Genomic DNA, 22,609 nt, shown 5'->3' with positions numbered 1-22,609 from the left:
GGGTTGTAGGAAGGGTGAGAGAGGCAGCCTATCAGCTACTCAGGCAGGTGCTAGCTGGGTCACAGCTGGATCTCATGGTGACCCTGCTCTGGTGGTACATACCAGGCCTGCAAGAAGCTGGTGGTGCTCACAGCAAAGAAGTGGGTCTGACTAGACCCTGAGCGGCGTGCAGAAACAGAACAGTAAACTTCCTTTGGGACTAGGGAGAGGAGCTTTCTCTGGTCCTTACTTAGTTCCAACTTTGGATCCCCACCCTCTCTTGCAATGACCATCAGGGTAGTTCTGGAGCCCCCCCCCCCCAACACACACACACACACACACACACATTAGAATACATAAAACAACAAGGAAAGCTTAGAACCAGACAGGGAACGATCAGCATGGACTCACATATACCTTACTAGGTGGGACACGAAGATTAGTTACTCCTCACTAAGGTATTGAAGATTTCTCTGCACACCCCTCCCAAAACTGTTCTGCACCTCAATGGTTGACATATGTTTTGTTAGAGTTATAAGCCAGTTTTGACTATCTTAAAATCTGCCAAGTTCAGCAAAATTGTGCTTCAACATTATAAACTGCTAAATACTAAAATGAAAATAGACACGAGATAGCCGAATAGTACCCTATAGCCATTTTAAGATGTATAGAAGCCGGTATTATATAAACTAAAATTGAAATGTCAATGAAGTAGTCACAGGATGTGGTTAAGAACTTGCATTTTTTAAACATATTGATTACTCAATACCATGTCAATTAATTCCATAATGTTGTAAATTGTTGTTTGTGTTATGTTGTGGCTTTAAATTGATTGAGATGATATTCTGCCAGCTCTGCCTTCAGACCAGAGATGGTCTCCCCAAGAAACCATTTAATTGATCTGGACAATAAGTTGCTGGACTCTATGCTTGGTATATGTTTGCAATGAAAGAATCTCAACTGAATTTGAACTGTGGTAATGCAACAAGGTGGAGGAATCGACGATGGAGGGAGGGCACGGGGAGGGGTTGGGGGAATCCCAGAGCCTATGAAACTCTGTCACATATTGCAATGTAATTAAAAAGAAAAGAAGAAGCGGGTCTGACTAGAAGACTGATCTACCTGGTACTAGGAAAAGTCCACAGACTCTGTCGTTAGGTGCTCTGACAATCAGAGCCAATAACGTGGATAGGGAGAGGGTCTGGGGATGAAGCATGGAAAGGAGACCAGTGATGACAGAAGTCTGTGGGAAGTCTCTATTGCTCCTTCACCTCTCCTTATATACTCTTTCCCTCAGTCCTAATTTAGCCAGGAAATTGGATATAGATGAATCCAATCAGTCTAGGTGTTTTTAGCCACAAGCCCAGTTCCTGTTCCTGTCCATCTTAACAAGTGTTAATTAACTCCTTTGCCCACAACACTTAGGTACTCGGAACAGAAACTCAGGATATGCCCGACATTGATTGGTACCAACCCAGCACTGAATCATAAGATACAGTTCTAGAGATCTTGCTGTCTGCCCAAGCTTGGAGGAAAGGGTAAAAGAAGCCTCTGGCAGTCTAGACTGGTCCCCCATGCTGGTTGCAGCCAGGCCCCACATGCACAGGCTCCTACAAAACTGTCAAGCCCAACAGAGGTCACATGCCATGCACTCAAATGAGTCCAATCTTCCAGGGTGCAGTTCTCTGTCTGATACCTAGGGACTTTCAAGGCTGACTTAGTGAGCATTGACAAGATGCTAGAGGCCTTTGATCTCTACCAGGTGCTGGGTCTCAGTGATACAGGCCCAGCTCTGAGCTCCAAAGCACAATCCTAAACTCTCTGATTTAGTCTGAATGGCTGGAATTCCACCATCTGCCTGCTGTTGAGGAAAGCTGAGAGAGGATGTCCAACTATGGAGGCTACAAATGCTCACTTCACAGATAGGGCCTTGGAGCTGGGGCTGATGCAGCTACTGGCTTTGGCTTGGTCCAGTTCTGGTTGTGTTCGTTTGAGGAGTGAACCAGTGGACAGAAGATCTCTATCTCTTCCTCTGTTCCTGCAATACTACAAATAAATAAAATAAATCTTAAATAAGCCTAATCACATATGTAACCTTTATGCTGATTCCTGTTTTAATCACATTTTGAGAACAGATTCATGCCATCTAAGCAAACAGTTCAGCACAACAAATATGAAACACATTTTTCATTTCTGCCTTGGATATCTTACAGGTGACAATATTTCTGCCTGTTAAGTGTTCCTCCTTTTCTGTGGACCTTGATAGCTATCACTTTCAAGATAAATGTAAATAGTGGATCTTTACTGGGAAGTATTTACCCAGTTCTGGCCAGAATCACCTAATTCTTCTATCTCCCTCAAGTATGTAACTCTTCCAGTTGTAGTTAATTTTAGACATAACTAGTGGTTTAAAGATTATGCTATATCCCATATAGACATTTTATTTCTTGTGTTGGTAAGAAATTTCTTTAAATAAAATGAATTGGCCTTTATTTTCTTAGCAAGCTATGCATATCTGGACCAAGCATGCTTTATGTTGTGGTCTTTTATCATGTTGTTAGACTAAAATGATTTGGTTTCCCGAGATAATCCAAATTTCATCTGGTGACTGCCTTGCTTTTTGAACATAGGCTTAGTAACGATTCCTGAAATGACTCCAATGCTAGAAGCAGATGGCAACCCTCGGAACTGCCTCTGGCTGGCACTGCACAGCCATTCCTCTTTTCTTACCAGTCTTAGTCTTTATCCAAGACTTTTCACTCTTTCCCTCAGGCTCCTGTTGTTTAAGTTGTCTTCCAGAAAAAAGAAGACCAAAAAAAAAAAAAAAACAAAAAAACAAAAACATCACCAAAGCTCTTCAATCTTTTGTTTGTTGAATAACTACAGTCTTCTTTCTTATGCCCTTTAATGTTCTGAGTTAAGATTGAGCTTTTCAGTTTCATATTCCATTCTCTGTGGGAAAGCATTAAAAATAAGAACTAAACAAAAGTTTTACTGTAAGGAGAATTTTTTTTGATTCTTCTTTTTTTTTTCTTTTTGATGTTTAATCTGTTCTGCAAACAGATTTTTGGTTAAGTTGTTCTTCATTCTGCATTCATGGAAGTTTGTTCCTTGTGGGCAGGTTTTTATATGTACCCTTTCAAGGATCATCTCCCTTCTCTAGATCCACTCTGCTGCAGGCTTGTCAACTTGAAACAATGTGTGTACATGCATGCACATGTGCACACATCAGGGATACAAAGAATTCTCTGGCCAAGTATGCTCTTTCAAGTATCCTAGCCTAGTGAAGAATTCGTGAATGGGGCAGAGAGCTGGAGGGTGAGTGCCCTCTAATGAGTCATATGGTCACAGCTTCTTCAAATTCCATAAAATTGGAATGTAGCAATTTCCCTTGCAGAGTCATAACTTGCCATCCTGTAAATTGAAAGCCTAGTAGTAAAAGTAATCAAAAGAGTAAAATCAAGACTCATTTTCATGTTGTGATCATGTAAATGGGGACTCATAACCAAAGATTTCCTACTGATAGCATGAAAGGTTACAAGGGAAATGCAGTAAAACAGATACTATTATTCTTCCAAATTATTACAAGAACCCAATGAAAAAAATCCTTATGCTAGAAAAATCTTTATGTTTTTGATCTTGTTGAAATAGGAAATGTGCTTTTGCTCTATTTGTTTGAACTGCAAAATTAAAATGCTTTTAAAAAAAGTCTTGGGCCTGGCGTGGTAGCCTAGCAGTGAAAGTCCTCATCTTGCACAGGTTTCTTTGATATGGGCACTGGTTCTAACCTGGGCGGCCCTACTTCCCATACAGCTGGTGGACTGGGAAAGCAATCAGACACGGCCCAAAGCCTTGGGACCCTGCACCAGTGTGGGAGACCCAGAAGAGGCTCTGGGCTTGTGGCTTCGGATTGGTTCAGCTCTGGCCATTGCGGCCGCTTAAAGAGTGAACCAGTGGATGGAGGATCTTCCTCTCTGTCTCTCCTCTGTGTACCTGACTTTCCCATAAAAATAAATAAATCCTTAAAAAAAGTCTTAAAGATATTTTTACAAGTTATTATCAGAAAATGCTAAATATTAATAGGTAGTTTCACCTAGTATTTTACATTTAAAGCTTTCCTAATCCTCTGAACCTTATGTATTATTACATTTTGTGAATTTTCTTGGTTCATAGAGTGTATTAGGGCTTACATGACCATAGTATGTGTCATAGTGCCTGCAGAAGAAATGTATACATTTGTAAAAGTTATGGAATATTTCAAAAATATGAAGAACTATGTAATTGGCACCGAGATTATACCTATTGATTTTTTTTCCTATTCTTGCCCCAAATCCTAACCTTTTTTTCTTCTTCTCTGGAAGTAAGCTTAATTTTCCTAAGTCATAGGTGAAGGTTCCCAGGAAATAGGCTCTGAGACTCTGAGATTTGTATGTGAAAGGTTTGGTGTGTGTGTGTATGTGTGTGCTTGTGTTTGTGTAAGAACATCTCATTACTACCCGTGAAAGATAAGAGAAGCAGAACTGGGCAGTGAAAAAAATACTTGTGATTCAGTTATTACCCACACATTTCAACTGATCTTACAAAGGGTCTTTAGGCTGGGATGCTCATGCATGATTATCTGTCTTGAATACGGGAGGCCAAGTCTTTGAATGCCTGCATTGTTCAGGTGGTGGAGCAAGCTTTCTCCAGGGAGGACGTGTAACCTTGACAAGAGAGCTTTCTTCTGCTGATTTACAAGTTCTTTTTTTTTTTTAACAGATTTTTACAAATCTGGAAATTATGCTGCTATAAACATTCAGGTGTAGGGTTTTGTATGAACAGAAATTTCACAGAAGTGGGATTGCATATGGAAATATAGTTAAGGTTGTTTTTTTAAAAGATGTATTTATTTTTATTTGCAAAGTAGATTTTACAGAAGGAAGGAGACAGATATTCCATCTGCTGGTTCACTTTCCAAGTGGTTGCAGTGATTGGAACTGAGCTGAGCTGGAACTAGGAGTCAGGAGCATCTTCTGATCTCCATGTGGTACATACGCCCCATGACTTGGACCGTCCTTTGCTGCTTTCCCAGGCCATAAGCAAAGGGCTGGTTTGGAAGTGGAGCATCTGGGACATGAACAGGCACCTGTATGGGATGTTGGCGCCAAAGGCAGAGAGGCTTAGCCTACTGTGCCACATTACTGGCCCCAACACAGTTAAGTTTTTAAAAATTCACAAGGTGTTCTCTAAAGTGACGGTGCCACTTCACATTTTGTCATCAATGTGTGAGATTGGCAGTTGCTCTGTGTCCTAATCAACTTTTTATTTGCTCTTGTGGTCTAGCCATTTTTTTAAAAAGATTTATTTATTTATTTATTTTATTGCAAAGTCAGATATACAGAGGAGGAGACTCAGAGAGGAAGATCTTCTGTCTGCTGATTCACTCCCTAAGTGACCGTAATAGCTGGTGCTGCACCGATCTGAAGCCAGGAGCCAGGAATTTCCTCCAGGTTTCCCATGCAGGTGCAGGTGCAGGGTCCCAGGGCTTTGGGCCATCCTCGACTGCTGTGCCAGGCCACATGCAGGGAACTGGATCGAAAGTGAAGCTACTGGGATTAGAGACAGTGCCCATATGGGATCCTGGTATGTTCAAGGTGAGGACTTTAGCTGCTAGGCCACCACGCTGGGCCTGGTTTAACCATTCTAATAGACATGTAATGGTATCTCAATGTGGTATTTATTTGCATTTCTATAATGTCAAATCATTCTAAATTTCTTTTCCTGTGTTTACCTGATATTCAGATTTATTTGGTAAGGTATCTATATGTTTACTTAGAAAAAATTAAGTCAATTTTTTTCTTGTTGTTGAGTCTTATTAAGTTCTCAATACAAACTGGTAAGAAATCTTTTCTCAGATACGTGATTTACAAATATTTTTCTGCAGTTTATATTTCATCTTGTCATTCTTTTTATTTTCTTTATAGAAAATATTTTAACAAAGAGGTTTAAGAAATTTATTTGAAAGGCAGAATGATGGAGAAGGAGAGACATCTGATCTGATTGACTTCTCAAATATCTGTGACTGTCAAGGCTATACAAAGCCGGTACTAGGAGTTAGGAACTTTATGTAGGCCTCTCACCTGGGTAACAGGGATCTGACTTGGCTGTCATCCACTTCTTCCCAAACCCATGAACAGAAACTGGATTGGAAGCACAGGCAGTAGTTTTACCCCTGTGTTATGACATATATCCCCAGAACATATATTTTAATTATTCTTTTCTTGTTGAATTGTCTAAGACTTTGTGGAAAATCAATTTCAATCAAATCATATTTATGTGGTTATAGTTTTAAGCATTCTATAAAATCCATTGATCTATATGTCTTTTCATATTTTACTGATATCTTAATTACTATAGCCTGATAGTACATCTTAGTGGAAAGTGCATATTTAAAATTTTTTTTATTTATTTGAAAATCATTGTTTTAAAGATTTGTTTCTTTTTATTGGAAATGCAAATTTAAGGAGAGAAGGAGAAACAGAGAGAAAGATCTATCCACTGGTTCATTCCTCAGAGGGTTGCAGTGGCTGAAGCTGAGCTCATCCAAAGCCAGGAGCAAGGATGCAGGAGCTTCTTCCAGGTCTCCCATGTGTGTGCAAGGTTCAAAGGCACTGGGCTATCCTCTCCTGCTTTCTCAGGCTACAGGGAGCTGGATGGGAAGTGGAGCAGAGGGGACATGAACTGGTGCCCATACGGGATCCTGGTGCTTACAAGGAGGGGAAAGCCAAGTGAGCCATTGTGCCAGGCCCTAAATTCAGAGTTTCCTTTTTTTCTTTTATTTTGTCCATGGTATGGTTCCATTGGCACAGGGATGCCCCTTTCTCCTGCTTCATTGTGCTTCCCAACTGTTTCCGCCCCCTCCATATTATTACGATAATATAGTCCTTCAGCATCTTCAGTCACAAATCCATTATTCTGTTATTTAAGTGTATCACAATGTTGTTGGTCCAAGCAATGGTAGAGGAAAACATAGGAAGCACTCTGCAAGATATAGGCATTGGTAAAGACTTTTTAAGAAAAATCTCCAAAAGCACATAGCTGAAAGAAACAAATGAGACTACATAAAACTAAGAAGTTTCTGTACAGCAAAGGAAAAGATTAGCAAAGTGGAGAAGCAACCGGCAGAATGGGCGAAAGTCTTTGCACACAAAAGATAGGAGACTAATTTCCAGGATTTACAAAGAGCTTCAGAAACTTAATGACAGCAAAACAAACAACCCTATGGGCACATTTACTTATTTTTATTAGAAAGTCATAGTTACTGAGAGAAGGAGACACAGAGAAAAATATCTTTGTCTGATGCTCCACTACCCGAGTGGCTGCAACAACTGGAATTAAGTCGATCTGAAGCCAGGAGCCAGGAGCTTCCTCTGGGCTTCCCATGCAGGTGGAGGACCCCAAGGCTTAGAAACATTCTTTATTGCTTTTCCAGGCCACAAGCAGGGGGCTGACTCAGAAGTGGACTGCGGAGACACAATCCAGTGCCCATTTGGGATCCTGGCACATGCGAGGGAAGGATTTAGCCACTAGGCTATCACGCCAGGTCCAATGAACAGATATTTTTCAAAAGAACAAATTCATATGGCTAACAGACACGTAAAAAATGCTCAGGCTTCCCAGCTATCGGGGAAATGTAAGTTGAAAAAACACGTTGAGGTACCACCTCACTGCAGTGAGATTGGACTATATTTGGAAATCTACTAACACCTGCTGGCATGGATTTGGGGAGAATGGTACCCTACTTTACTGTTGGTGGGAGTGTGGGCTCTTACAGCCACTATGGAAGTCAGTATAGAGAGTGCTAAGACAGCTGAAGATTGATCTACTGTATAATCTAGTCATCCTACTCCTGGGAATATATCCCAGGGAAAGTAAATCTGCATATGAAAAAAAGATGTACAATATTAATATTTACAGCAGTATAATCTACAACAGTGAAGACATGGAAACAACCCAGATGCCTGCTGAAGGAGGATGGATAAAGAAACTATCTTAGGGAATATTACTCAGCTATTAAAAATGACATTTCCCTTTTTCATTTCCTCTTCTTGATTATGGGCAGGAAATAGTTACAACCACGATTAGGTTACACCATATGGCAGAAGTAGTAGGGAATTCACCTATTCCTTGGTTATATAGGATTCAATTTTAGCAGATTTTCCTGCTTCTTTGAAGAAGTAAGCTGTCATTCCTGAGAGGACCACGGGTTAAGAAACTGCAGGGCCTGTTGTAGCTCAGAGTGGCCCTCACCTGGCAGCCAGCAAGAAAGTGAAGACCTCAGCCCTGCAACACAGAGAGTCTGAGTTCTGTCAAGCAACACAGGGCTCCAGAAACGTGTGATGGGCTGTGGCTAGTTGATTAGCTAACACCCACTTGCTGGGTTAATTGATAGTGCAGACAGCACAGATATGAGGTTTCATGTCCCACCCTTTCTACTTCTCTCCTGCCACTCAAGTTAACTGAATGCAGGAAACTGGCTCTAGAGCTCCTCCTGGATGCCTGCCCCTCCTGCCTCCTATGCCTTTCAGTTAATTGATAGCATAGAAATGACTCTAGGGTTCTGTGCACCAGGTCCCCCTTCCACCTACTATGCTACTTTAAAGATTTATTTTTATTATTTTTTTCATTGGAAAGGCGGATATACAGAGAGGAGAGACAGAGAGGAAGAGAGACAGAGAGGAAGATCTTCCGTCCCATGATTCACTCCCCAAGTGAGCGCAACGGGCCGATACTATGCCGATCCGAAGCCAGGAACCAGGAACCTCTTCCGGGTCTCCCACGCGGGTGCAGGTTCCCAAAGCTTTGGGCCGTCCTCGACTGCTTTCCCAGGCCACAGCAGGGAGCTGGAAGGGAAGTGGGGCTGCCGGGATTAGAACCGGCGCACATATGGGATCCCGGGTGTGCAAGGCGAGGACCTTTAACCATTTGTGCCACTGCGCCGGGCCCCTACTATGCTACTTTAGAGTAATTGACTACATGGAAACTTTGGGCTCTTCCAACCTCCTTCCACATAGTTAATTGGATGCAAGGGAATTTTATCCTGTATGGCTCTCAACCTGATTGGAGGATGAGAGCTTGAGAACCTCTGATTTCTGCCATGTAGTGCAGCAGCCTCACAGTGCAGCGGGAGCTGCTGTCATCAAGCTTGGTCAATAAAGACTTCTATCATCCTACACTTGTGTCTAGTTTGATCTATCTCACACTCCACAGCATAGGCACACAGCATGGCTGACACCTAGATTTCAACAGTCTCGTGAGATGTCAGTAGAAGAATTGGCTAAGCTGTGCCTAGCCCATGGAAATGAAGAGATGAATACATACAGGTGATCTTAAGCAGCCAGTTTTTAAAAAGATTTACTTATTTTTATGGGAAAGTCAGATATACACAGAGGAGAAGAGACAGAAAGGAAGATCTTCCATCCACTGGTTCACTCCCCAAGTGACCGCACTGGCCAGAACTGAGCCAATCTGAAGCCAGGAACTAGGAGCTTCTTCCAGCTCTCCCACATGGGTGCAAGGTCCCAAGGATTGTCCTCCATTGTTTCCCAGGCCACAAACATGGAGTTGGATGGGAAGTGGGGCTGCCAGGACACAAACCGGTGTCCATATGGGATCCCAGGCACATGCAAGGCAAGGACTCTAGCCACTAGGGTACCACATGGGGCCCAAGCAGTTTTGTTGTAATTTACTGTCTAGCAGTGCAGCAGTGGAGAACTAAATACAGCCATGTCAGGCAGTTCATTACGCTAGTGTTCTCTGCTTTCACCTTAACATTATGGATCCTGTGGTGTGCAATATGGTGATTCTGAAACAGCTTGTGAGTCAGCCGTGATCATGATAGCTTTACTTAGAAATCATGTGTTGAGTGACTGCATAGATAAGGAACTTTGTTAGGTTCTGAGTAGGTGTCAGAATGAGATTATTCTTCTTGCCTTAAAGGAACTGATAATTTGGATAGTAGGGAAGATATAACTGCCTTTAAGTGGTAGCAATGTTACAAATCAAATTCATGAAAGTGCTGTGGAAGGGTATAAAGAGGATACTGTGAGAACAATTTCTGTTAGAATTTTTTTTTTAAAATAATTTGAAAAGCAATAGTAATGTGATCCAGTGGATAGATGGGAAAGTCAGATTTGGCCTGGACTTCTCTATAAAATTAAACTTATTTTCATGTGTTTGAAAGAGAGAGAGACACACACAGAGAGAGACAAAGTGAGTTAGGGGTAGAAAGCTCCTAATTTGCTAGTTCATGACCCCCAAAATGACTTTGACAGGACTGGGGCAATCCAAAGTGAGGAACCCAGTGTTTCTGAAGTGGGTGTCAGGGACTCAATTACTTTGGTCATCATTGTTGCCTTACAGCATGAACAATTGGCAAGAAGCTGGAGGCAGGAGTGGAGCTGGGACATTATCCAAGTACTCATGTGGGATGAGGGCTTCCAACATTGCATCTTCTATACTAAATGCCCAACCTCTGTTTCAATCCATCCTCTTGGTTTTACTAGTTATATGACCAGTATATCAGTTTCACCCAACTCCTTCAATGATAAAATCTTTTAGAAACTGTCTAACTTCATCTATGATCAGGAATAAATTAATTGCAAATCAGTGACAGTGGGAAGGAGCAGACGTTGCAGGAGACAGGATTTGGAGGAGGCAGAATGAAAGCCAGATAACCAGACATGATGCTACACATTTGTAAATTCTTCTTTAACTTATTTCCTGCATCCCTCCACATGGCAGTGATAGTGCACAGTTATAAGCATTGGCTCTGGAGTCACACTGCTCTGGTTGAAAGCCATGCCTTTCACATTCTTGCAGTTTGACTTCGGTCAAGTTATTTAGCTTTCCATGCGTGAAATTAGCATTCTGATTTGGTTTACTTCATATTATTGTTCTGAGAGTTAAATGATATGGTATGCAGCTTATCATGACACCTGATGCAAATGAAGATGCTGGGAAATACGCGCAAGTAAGCATCAAAGAACGTGATTTATTTTTGTTAATGATTTCATCAAAAGTTACTAAATACAAGTTTCAAAATAAAATTTTTTTTTTTTAAGATTTATTTATTTTATTACAAAGTCAGATATACAGAGAGGAGGAGAGACAGAGAGGAAGATCTTCCCTCCGATGATTCACTCCCCAAGTGAGCGCAATGGCCACTGCTGTGCCGATCCGAAGCCAGGAACCAGGAACCTCTTCCGGGTCTCCCACATGGGTGCAGGGTCCCAAAGCTTTGGGCCGTCCTTGACTGCTTTCCCAGGCCATAAGCAGGGAGCTGGATGGGAAGTGAAGCTGCCAGGATTAGAACCGGTGCCCATATGGGATCCCGGGGCATTCAAGGCGAGGACTTTAGGCTCTAGGCCATGATGCCAGGCCCTCAAAATAAAATGTTAAAATGCTGTTTTAATAGTAAATATGCCACATATATTTCATAAAAATACACTGGGACATATTGATCAGAATTATTATATGGTAAATCATTATTACTAGTGGCCATACAACAGCAATGCATCACTTAAGGGGTTTATGCCTTTTCTTCCTGTCCTTTCTCTGTGCTTTACTCTTCATGTCTTTACCTGTTCTTTCTCCAGCGTTCATGAAATAACTTTTCTGTAGTCTTGCCTGATTCCACTTACCTTCTGAAATTTTGCATGAGTTTTTCATGGCATTTATACCTCCTCCCTCATTGTTCTCTGATGAAAAAGGTCTTACCTTGAACTACATATGATAGCGACTCAGTAAATGTGGAATAGACACATGAATCAAGACAATCAAGAGAATTTTTAGGAGCTATTATTCTGTTAGTTTTTCACAAGTGACAAAAGGATATTCTAATTTGCAGCAGAAACTTTGAAGACAAAGATTCCAAATATAGAGAAAAGCCTGAGTTTTCGGTTGTTCTTTTTGTGAACAGGACGGCAGTGCCATGGAGAGCAGCCAAAGGGAGTCAGACTGGGTGGAGAGCTTGGTAATCCCTAGTGCCGGCCAGGATTCTGAAGTTTCCATAGGTGAGGATATTATCTTGATATCTAAAAGTTATTTCAATGCTCGTTTAATGTCTGATTTTAAAATGTTCTGTGGTTGACAGAAGGCATCCCTTTGGATTGGAAGCAGAGGTTTGTTTTCAGCCTGGCATTGTGGTGCTCAACTAATGTACATTTCCTTGTTAGATGCTAGAGCATCAGGTGCTTCATTTCAGGATTTTGATGAGAAGATTGTGTTTTTCTTTGACAACGAGAGCGTAGGAATGGATAATGTGTTAAGTAGCTCTTAGAATATATGAATGGTGTACTTTCTGTTACACATGCTTTTTCTCTTGTACAATGTAAGACAGGTAGAGCTGTAATTATCATATTACCTAGCCAGTTAGCTATTCTGTGAGACTGATTATGCAGAGTGTGGAGAGAACTTCATTTATGAACTTATTCTCAAGAAAAAAAAGCAAAAGCAAAAAGCTAAGCCAGCACATCATCTAATTCTCAATGTAAAATAATGCAGAAGTGTGGAAGATGAACATCTGATTTGTCACATCTGATACACTAATGTTTTATCCAAAAGGAAGAACACATTGTAACTTGCTCAGTCATCTGCATAAACACCACCTGGCCCTTTACAGGCACCTACTCAAGTAACAGGAGTCAACGAATAGCAGCTCCGCTCCTAGCCTTTTCACTGGTAGAAATAGAGAAATCTTCTCTCTCTTTTTTTTTTTTTTAAAAAAAACAAAGCCTTTATTTATCGCAGTAGCAGCATCTAAAATATCTCCTTTTCCAAATGGCGAAAAATCTCAGTGATTAAAGTGAAGCCAATGAACTTTCTGTATTAGGAAATATATGATCACAGATTGCCCAGATTTTGAATAGCTAAAAGCAAAAATTCATTATCCTTGGAAAAGAGGGCAGCTCATACTAGATCTTGTGCAATAAGGTATTTATTGCAACATGAAACCACTTTCCCCCCTGGGTATATCACTCAATAAGTCTACATTGGAAATAGCTGTAGTTTTTAGTGTAAAATATTTTGCTAGAGATGGGAGGGTTTCTTTTCCCCCTTGGAACTGACACATTCTGGTTGCATGCCTCAGTGAGCATATCTTTGTGCTACATTACACACAAAGAGGTAGCATCACATTTTCCAGTTGTACTAATATAAAAAGGAGGTTTCTGGATCCCTAAAATATATTGTACCAGGCTTGCATGTTTTCCAAGGAAAGTTAGTGCAAAAGTAAATGAAACAGGCTATCTAAAGTCAAGGGTTAGGGCTTGATGTAATGGTTCAGTGGTTAAAATGAAGGGTTAGGGAAAACAAATCTTACTTGCCATTATGTTTCAATTCAAGTTGGCCAAGGACAGGTGTCAATTACCTTGTTTCTTCTATTGAGAAAACCTTGCCAAAGTCTTGGTGAATTTTGGTTGAACCAAAGCCACAGAGTAAGTTAGCTTTCGGGAAAATACTAGTTTTGTTTAGCTTCTTAAAGGGGAGATGTGTTTAAGAACCTCCTACAACGGGCAGCTCTTGAGAGTCTGGTTTCTGAGTCATACGTCTTGAGTGAATGCTTTCACTAATAAATTCTTAAGTGTCTATTTTGTGGTAAGGGTGGTTGTGTCGTCAGTATTTTGGGACCTACTGAATAATGGTTTTATGCAGCTTGATCACTCAGGATGTGTGTGTCACATAAGGCACTCAGTTAATTTTCTTTCACTGTTCAGGTACACCTTTCATGAGTCTCTGACAAACCCTTGTTTTAATTGTATTCCTTGATTCAAGTTGGAAAATAGTTCCTAGATTGGGGATGGAAAATGATTTTGCTCTTTTTCCAATTCCCATGCAGACTGGAAAGTTATTTTATTTGTTTATTTATTGTAATAAGTTTAAAGTTGCTTCTGTGTGCCAGTGTTAGGAAAAGACTAATAAAAGATCTATAGTGTTCCCACTTTTATGCAGCTTAAGATTTAAATAAGATTTTAGAAATACTATGATTCCAACATTAGTTTAGAAGGTTTGTGAGTCCAAGTCCCTCTAACAAGAAACATTAAATTACATTTTCTTGAGAATTTGATATAAACCAAGTATGCCACATATCATCTATTTTAATATGTACTGTAAAGTATGAGTAGTTAATACTGATCTAATTTCAGAAGTACAGAAATTGATAAACAAAGTCCCCTAACTTTCTGTTCACTAGATAACCACTCAGGTCTGCCCGATTAGAAGGCCTGCTTGCTGAGGTTGTTAAGATACTGATGTCAGAAGTCAAGTGACCTACCTCTTCAAAGCTACTTTGAACTTTCACAATTTAGAAGGATAAATCATAGGTATCGCTATTTTCCTGTGTTAGAAGTTACAAACTCAAATGGCTGTAGAGAAGGCAGGCAGCTCTCCTAATATAACCAAGCAGAGGTAGTGCGGGGGAGTGATGGAGAATGTCCTGCATTCAAACTTGCTTGCTTTGTCAAAGCATTTCAGACGATGGTTGCTGTGTGTGATGTTTGTGTAAATCTGGAAAAGACATGCCTTCCCCTTAGTAGATGCAGAGTTGACTAATAAATGAAGTCTCGTGTATATGGCTTGGCAAAACACTCAGATGAATGCCAAGCCAATATATCTCTTAGACTAGTGCACTATGCATAATACAGTCTATATACTCTTTTCCAAGAGAAGTTGGGCATATGTCTTTTAAAAGTAAAATTTCTTGATTTTTAATTGTTGGCAATTAATTTACAATTTCAAAACCAATATGTGGGTCTAGTACAATTTTTTTTTAATATGTTACATTTGGCTTTCCAGTCACCATTTGAAACTTCTGGATTACAGGCTAAATTACTGAGGTGAGGAGTAACAAATTTAATTTTTTTGGCCATTTCTCACATCATTTTGGGGACAGAAAATATTCTCCATTTTGATTCTAGACAATAAGAAGCCTTTATGGTACCTGAGTCCTGCCAGCTAATTTAGAGATAAATCATCTCTGTTTCCATAGAAGTCTAGCTGTACTAGTCATGAATAATTCTCAGGTGGCTTGATGTTTAATAATTAGCTATGTCTAGTGTAGATACTTGGGAGTTAAAAAAATGTATCAAGAGTAATTCTTAAAAAAGCAAATAGAATGGGTAAGTGAGATATACAGAGTATCAGTGTGGTATAAGATTGGCCTTAAGGTAATATTTGATGATGCTAACATGGTGAGCTGAGAAAAACACCAGAAGAAATTTGAATTGTCTCTTCTATAAAAGCATGTGCCTTCTGCCCTTGAATTTAGTTTATCTCCAAATAATTTTCCAACATCTAAAGTAATTATTGCTCATGTTAAGTGTTTGATCTGTTATTTTATTTTTCTTTGCAATGATTAATTCTATGCAATTTTTATTTAAGGAAACCAAATCAAACCATGTGTCATTGGGTCAAGGGAGTCATGAAAAAGAAAAATTGCAAAGAAAAGGTATCACTACTAAAGGTAAACCTCACAGCCTTATATCTGCTAAACTGGTGCATCAGGGCAATCTGTCTTGAGGACAAGAGGCTCCAGGCTCCAGATTTCAGACTAATCTAGCTCTGGCCATTGACGCTGTTTGGGGAATGAACCAGTAGATGGAAGATCACCTTCTCTCTTTCTCCTTCTCTTTGTAAATCTGACTTTCAAATAAACATAAATAAATCTTTAGAAATTTTAATTTATTTTTACTTGAAAGTCAGATTTATAGGCAGAAGAAGAAGCAGAAGAGAGAGAGAGAGACTGATCTATCTGCTGGTTTGCTCCCCAGATAGCCACAATGGCCGGAGCTGAGCTGACCTGAAGCTAGGAGTCAAGAGCTTTTTCTGGCTCTCACACTTGGGCGCAGGGGCCCAAGGACCTGCGCTATCCTCTGCTGCTTTCCCAGTCCATAAGCAAGGAGATGGATTTGAAGTGGAGCAGTTGTGACTAGAACCGGCACTCATATGGAGCATTCAGAGAAAACTTTATAAATTAAAGGGGGAAAGAAAATACCAGAAAAGGAAAATATCTGGGTAAATATAAGTGAATATTAATTGCATAAAACAATAATAGTAATGCTCTTGAAATCTTAAATTAATGCATAACTAAAATGCACGACAAAAATAATGTAAAATCAAAGGAGGATTAATAGAATTATGGTGTTGTATTACGGTATTCCAGCAGTATTGATAAACAACGAAAGTAATACTGAATTGTAAACTCAGGTCTGCATGATATAATCTAAATAGTTTATGGAAGAGCAAGAGAAGAATAACATAGTATATTAATGTAAGAAAGGATAAAAAATGTATTTCACAAATTCAAAAAAAAAGGAAGGAATGAAAATACAAAGAACATAAAACAAAGTAGAATATAAGACATATTACAAAATCATGGCTATAATCCTTCCAAGATAGCATTACAAGTAATTGGACTAAATACTCCATGGCAAAGAACTGGGCTTGTGAGGCTAGATAAAAACATAAATCCCAAGTATCATCTACTCACAAAAACAAATGATGTGGTTATGTTTGGGAGAATGAGAAAAGCTGTACCTAAAAACATTAAGCAAATAAAAACCATTGCGGTTTTATTGATATTAAACAAGATGGACAAGAATGATACAACTGAAAGGAGTGCATGGTAATTCATGCTGCTGCTGATGGTGACTTGGACTAGAAAGGCAGTTGTGGATATAAGATGAAGCCACCAAATTCTGGGTAGGTACCAATAGGACTTGCAGCTGACTTTGGTATGGGACATGAAACAAAAGAGAGGCTTTATGGGTAATTCTAAGAGTTTTATCCTGAGGGACTAGATGAGAGCTGGCCTTTTCTGAAATGGGAAGATTTATTGAAATGTAGGTTTAGGAGAGAAAAATAAAAATTCTCTTTTGGCCAAGTAGAACAGGATTAGACAAAATAGTAATAATTTAGTTTTTAACACTTATGGCAGGAGGGAGGGTGGCATTTGGTTAAAAAAATTATCTTGATTTATATGAAATATCAAAAAAAAAACCCTGCATGAATTTAAAAGAAATTCTTTCATTAACATAAACATGTCTTTTTGAATCCCACTTTTCTAAGAGCTTTCTGAGGTTTTTTTTTTTTTTAAAGATTTATCATTTTTTTTAAAGATTTATTTTTATTATTTTTTCATTGGAAAGGCGGATATACAGAGAGGAGAGACAGAGAGGAAGATCTTCCGTCCCCCCAAGTGAGCGCAACGGGCCGATACTATGCCGATCTGAAGCCAGGAGCCTCTTCCGGGTCTCCCACGCAGGTGCAGGTTCCCAAAGCTTTGGGCCGTCCTCGACTGCTTTCCCAGGCCACAGGCAGGGAGCTGGAAGGGAAGCGGGGCTGCCGGGATTAGAACCGGCGCCCATATGGGATCCCGGGGCGTTTTAGGCGAGGACCTTTAACCACTTGCGCCACCGCGCCGGGCCCAAGATTTATCATTTTTTAAGAAATTTATTTTTTATTATTTTTTATGGGAAAGTCAGATATACAGAGAGGAGGGTAGAAAGAGAGGAAGGTCTTCTGTCTGCTGATTCACTCTCTAAATGGCTGCAACGGCCAAAGCTGGGCTGATCCAAAGCCAGCAGCCAGAAGCCTCTTCCAGGTCTCCAGGCAGGTGCAGGCTCCCAAGGCTTTGGGCCATCCTTAACTGCCTTCCCTGGTCACACAAACAGGGAGCTGGATGGAAAGTGGGGCTGCTGGGATTAGAACCAGTGCCCATATGGGATTCCAGGCACGTGTAAGGCAAGGACCTTAGACACTAGGCTAACACACTGGGCCTTTGAGGCATCTTTTTAAATAAATAAGACATTTGGGTACACAAATCCTTAAGGTACTTTAACTTCTTTTACACATAGACATAACTGAAACTGGATTGTGCTTACATTTGCACAGGAAGTAAATGGACAAGCTAAAAACAAAATTGAGCTGTAATTGTTAAAAAGTACTAAGTATGTAATATATTCCAGGTTTGGTGCCAAATGCTTTAAATGCTATTTATTTATTTATTTAAAAGTTTATTTATTTAACTTGGAAGAGTTAGGAGATTGAAAGGGAGAGACAGAAAAATATTCCATCTGTTGATTCACTCCCCAAATGGCTTTACAACCAGAGCTGAGCTGATCTGAATCTGGAAGCCAGGAACATCTTCTGGCTTTCCATGTAGGTTCAGGGACTTGAATCATCCTCCACTACTTTCTCAAGCCATAAGCGGGAAGCTGGATGGGAAGTGGAGCAGCCCATATGGGATGCTGGCATGTCAGGTAGAGGATATGCCTGTTTACTGTCCCCCAAATCCCATTTATTTTAAACTTGCTATTATCGTTATTTTATTTTTACTTTCTTACCATGAAATTAGAAGACTGAGCTTTTGAGGTCAAGTCATATCTCCAAGGTCACATCAGTGGTAAAGCTAGTCAAATCAACATAACACGCTGCTCCTGCAGCCCTTACACTTCACTTTTTGCTTAAGAAATGGCACTTGAATTATGCTGCGTCACCTTCCATCTCCCTGATTTTTTTATGGGCTTACACTCAGTTCACAATAAACCGAATTTTTGGCCTCTCTTATGTGAGAATGACGTTTTCCTTTAAATTTAGAATTTGACTGTGGAGCAATTTCTATTCAGTTAGATTTAGGAAAGTTACTAATTCTCACATAAGGCTCTCTCCAGTCCTATAATGAATGCTTCATCAGTATATAGTGACAGCTTCTTAAATTTCAGTGGCTACAACTGCTGTCTTTTTGAAACAAAGGAATAATTAGAGGTCTTTTGTACTAAAAATCTCCTCTCTTTTTCTGATACAGGAGTTTTTTTTTTTTTTTTGACCTCTTTGAAAATTGTGGAGAAAATAAAATAAATCCATCAAAAAAGAAAAAAAATACCCACAAAACTCAACACCTTATTTGAGGTACCTCCCCAGCCAATACTAAAACATCTTTAAAAGAAGGAGGCTTTTTCCTTCTTTAATCTAAGGGCAGTGTAAAAGCCTAGGTAGTCACTTGGACTACTTTAATCAACTTAATGGAGTTTGTCGACTTCAGGCTTTGGGGTAGTACAAAGAGACCTCAGATGTCAGCCAGGGAGTGAATGCTTTCACAGGGCTTTGGACTCAAAACAGCTCTGTGCGACAAGAGGACAGGTCCAAGAGCAGTCGGTGATGGGTTGGTTCCATTCTGGCTGGGTTGATAGAGTCTGAAAATGTGTTATGTTACTGAAGGTGTAGTGGCAAAAGGCAGCTGGTCCCCGTATCAAGCATAATTTCCTTTACAACGCACTTGTGAGAAAAGAAGTGCATGGTGATGGACCTTTGTTAGTTCAAAGGTTTTTACCTCTTTATTCTAAAGCCCCATTGTGAATTCACAGGGCTTAAAATATGTATTACTGTCCCTTTCATTTTACCATTCTGAAAGAAATCAAAGACAGAAAATTTTTTCTTCCCAATGAGCTTGTCTGTTTGAAATCACACGGTGTTTGTACATATGGTTTCCTAATATCGCAGCTGACTCTCCAGGATGGCCATGGGATTTGGTGAAACATGGTTTTTTCCTTAAGGAGTTCCAAGTTACTTTCCCGAAAAACAGAGCCACTCTCTCTTCCTTTTCAACAGTTACAGCTTAGTTTATTGTAAAATGAAATGGCAAACCTCAAGTACATTTTTAAAGAAGATCTGAGAAATCGTTAATTGCTCCTCTGTTTTTTACATTAAAAGTGAGGAATTTGTCTTGCTATTATATAAGTGTTTTGTTCTGCAGACTTGACTTCAACATAGCTCAGGCAAAACTAAACAGGTTTTAAACATAAGTGTTGTGCTTTGTGTAGAATGATGCTAGTAAAAAAAAAAAGAATTCTGGCTGTCCAACTAGTGCACTACTCTCCTGAGCATTGCTAATTGCTATTTACTGTTATTGGCCTGACAACTTTTTCCCGAAGGCACAGATACACATTTCATATTAGGTATTGCTTGTTTGCTAGAATCTCTATGTGCTGTATTTTTCATCTGACATCCAATCTATACTTTAAAGTCTATCTTTTATCCACTCAATACAGTTTAAAGTAAAATTTCATTGATTGACAGCTTATAAAAAGAAAAAAGCCCATTAAAAAAAGTAGGAAAAGAGAATCATCTCTTAGTAGTACAAAAATGTTTGTGACACTACCCAGATTCCCCCAAAGAAATATTTTGTTCATCTCCTAAAATGTAAATCAAAATACTTATGACAGGTGAATGAAAAGCAAAATTAAGATATGGGCACAAACAAAAGCAGCATAAATAATTCAGGTAAATAAAATTTGTATACTAAAGAAAACTGTCAAGGTGATGGAAAATGTTTCTGTAAGTACAGGACACTCAGGTAACAGGAAAGTGAGTTGCGGTTTGAATGCTTTATATCCCACAAAAGTGTTTTTTAATAGCTCAAATGCAATTTTCCTTATTGCATTGTTCTAGAAAACGTTAGCTGCTTTGATCTATAACTTTTCCTAGGTTATATGATTTGGAGTTTTTCCAATACTGCATGTGTTGTTTTATCTAAAATAATTAGGGGTGCATTATGCTGCCTCTTGGATGTCCCCATCCTGTGTCAGAGGATCTAGGATCAACTACTATTCCTGCTTCCAATTTGGTTTACTGCGAATGCATGTGTGAGATACAAGATTGTGGTTCCCAGCTACCCACGTGGATAGACAACTCCAGAGGGAATTCCTGGTTCCTGCCTTTGATGAGGCTCTGCCCACCAGCAGATAGAATCTCTCTTTCTTTTACATATTTAAACAATTATTTATAAATACCTGAAACAGCTGTTACTAGGCCAAGTGGAAGTCAGGAGTCCAAAACTGAACCTGAATCTTCCACATGAATTGTTGGTAGTCGTGTATGTGAACCATCAGCTATTGAGTTAGAAATGGAGCCAAGACTTACACCTAAGCACTCTGATATGCAGGCTAAATACCTTTAATGCATTTTTTCACTGATAGCAATTTAAAATATTTTTATGATAAGCAATGCTTCCATAGACATCTTTTTAAAATAGCTTGATTTATCTTTGCAAGTAAGTTGCTGGTGAAATTTCTGAGGGATAAATCTAGGGAATTTAAATTGAAATATAAGATAGTCAAATTGATCTCCAGTGACTCACCAATTTACGATTTTTACCAATCATGTATGAAGGAATCTGTTTCCATATATTGTAGCTACCACTGAGTAATATCCCATGGTCTGAGTTTTACCCATCCTAAACGTGAAGTGAATAATTGTATGTCACTAACAGTGCATTGGGAGTTCTCAGCCATGGCATAGCTTCTTAGCAACGCAACCTTATAAGGAGATCCATTTGGACAAGCTCTAACATCTGGTAGGAGTGCAAATGCTTGTAATTTCCTGCCTGATAAGAACGAATGCTGGTCTACCAGTGATCCAGGAGCCAAGGATATAGAAGTCTGTTGTCAGCACAGTGATTACCTTAACTGACCCTGTTCTCTGTAAACCAAGCCTGGTGTAGCCTTCTCCAAGAACAAATCCTCAGGGTTTTTTTCTAAATGGGAGAAGGTATGGCAGTGGAGAAGAGGACATGGGCATGAATTACTTCTTAAACAAAGGCTTCAGTCAGTTGTATTTTTAGTCACCCTTGGCTTTCCCCTTCATTTCCAAAGGAAATTGAATTGTAAATATTAAGGGGGACAGAGAGAGAGAGAGAGAGAGAGAGAGAGAGAAAATCATCTGCTGGTTCACACTCTCAAGTGTTTGCAGTGGCTTGGGAATGTGCTGGAGGAGAAGCTTTCATCTGAAACTTAATCTGCCTCTCCCACATGGAGCCCACATTTGGGCCATCACTGCTGGCTTCCAAGGTCAGCAGGAAGTTGGAGTCAGGAGCCAGAGGCAGGAATGGGTTTCAAGAAATGCAGGATACAGTGTCTTAACCACTTGGCAAAACACCTGCTCCAAGAACCTGGAATTCTAATTTCTGATTAATTTAAAGATTCTGTTTTATGGGTTGTGTTAGTTCTCTGCTAGTTTAAGATGCATTCTTGGGTCTGCTAAATTGTATATTATTCTCTATGTACCAGTTTCCAAAAGTATTGCCACCTTTCCTATTTATACTGTCTTGCTTAAATAGGATGAATGACGTTTCTAGAGGGAGCAATGTGGTCTCCAATCCAAGTACTAACCACACCCAACCCTGCTTAGCTTCTGAGATCAGACGAGATCAGGCACGTTCAGGGTGGTATGGCCATTGACATGGGGAGCAATGTGGTTGATATACTTCCCATTTGCCCTTTTATCTGGAAGTTTGTTATTTTTCTAAGTTTCAAGTTCCTTATCTACGGAAGGGGATAATAGTAATATCGACTTCATTTGAGCATTAAATGGAGACAGTATAATGAAACAAGTCACTGTGAAAGGTAGGCTGTTACACAATATTGGTACTTATATCCCCACCCATATTGGTGGCACATATTGCAGATGAATTTAATATGTTTTTCTTGCTTGAGAGTCATAGACAGCCATTGTTATAGGGTTAAAGTATTTGCTTTCTTTATTATAGATACTGAAATTAATCTGAGAAAATTATATTGTATTAATGAAAAGCAGAAGA

The sequence above is a fragment of the Ochotona curzoniae genome, unplaced genomic scaffold (genome assembly GCF_017591425.1).
Source record: "Ochotona curzoniae isolate NIBS_2020 unplaced genomic scaffold, NIBS_Ocur_1.0 scaffold_1037, whole genome shotgun sequence".
NCBI lineage: Eukaryota > Metazoa > Chordata > Mammalia > Lagomorpha > Ochotonidae > Ochotona > Ochotona curzoniae.
This window is presented reverse-complemented; position numbering follows the sequence as displayed.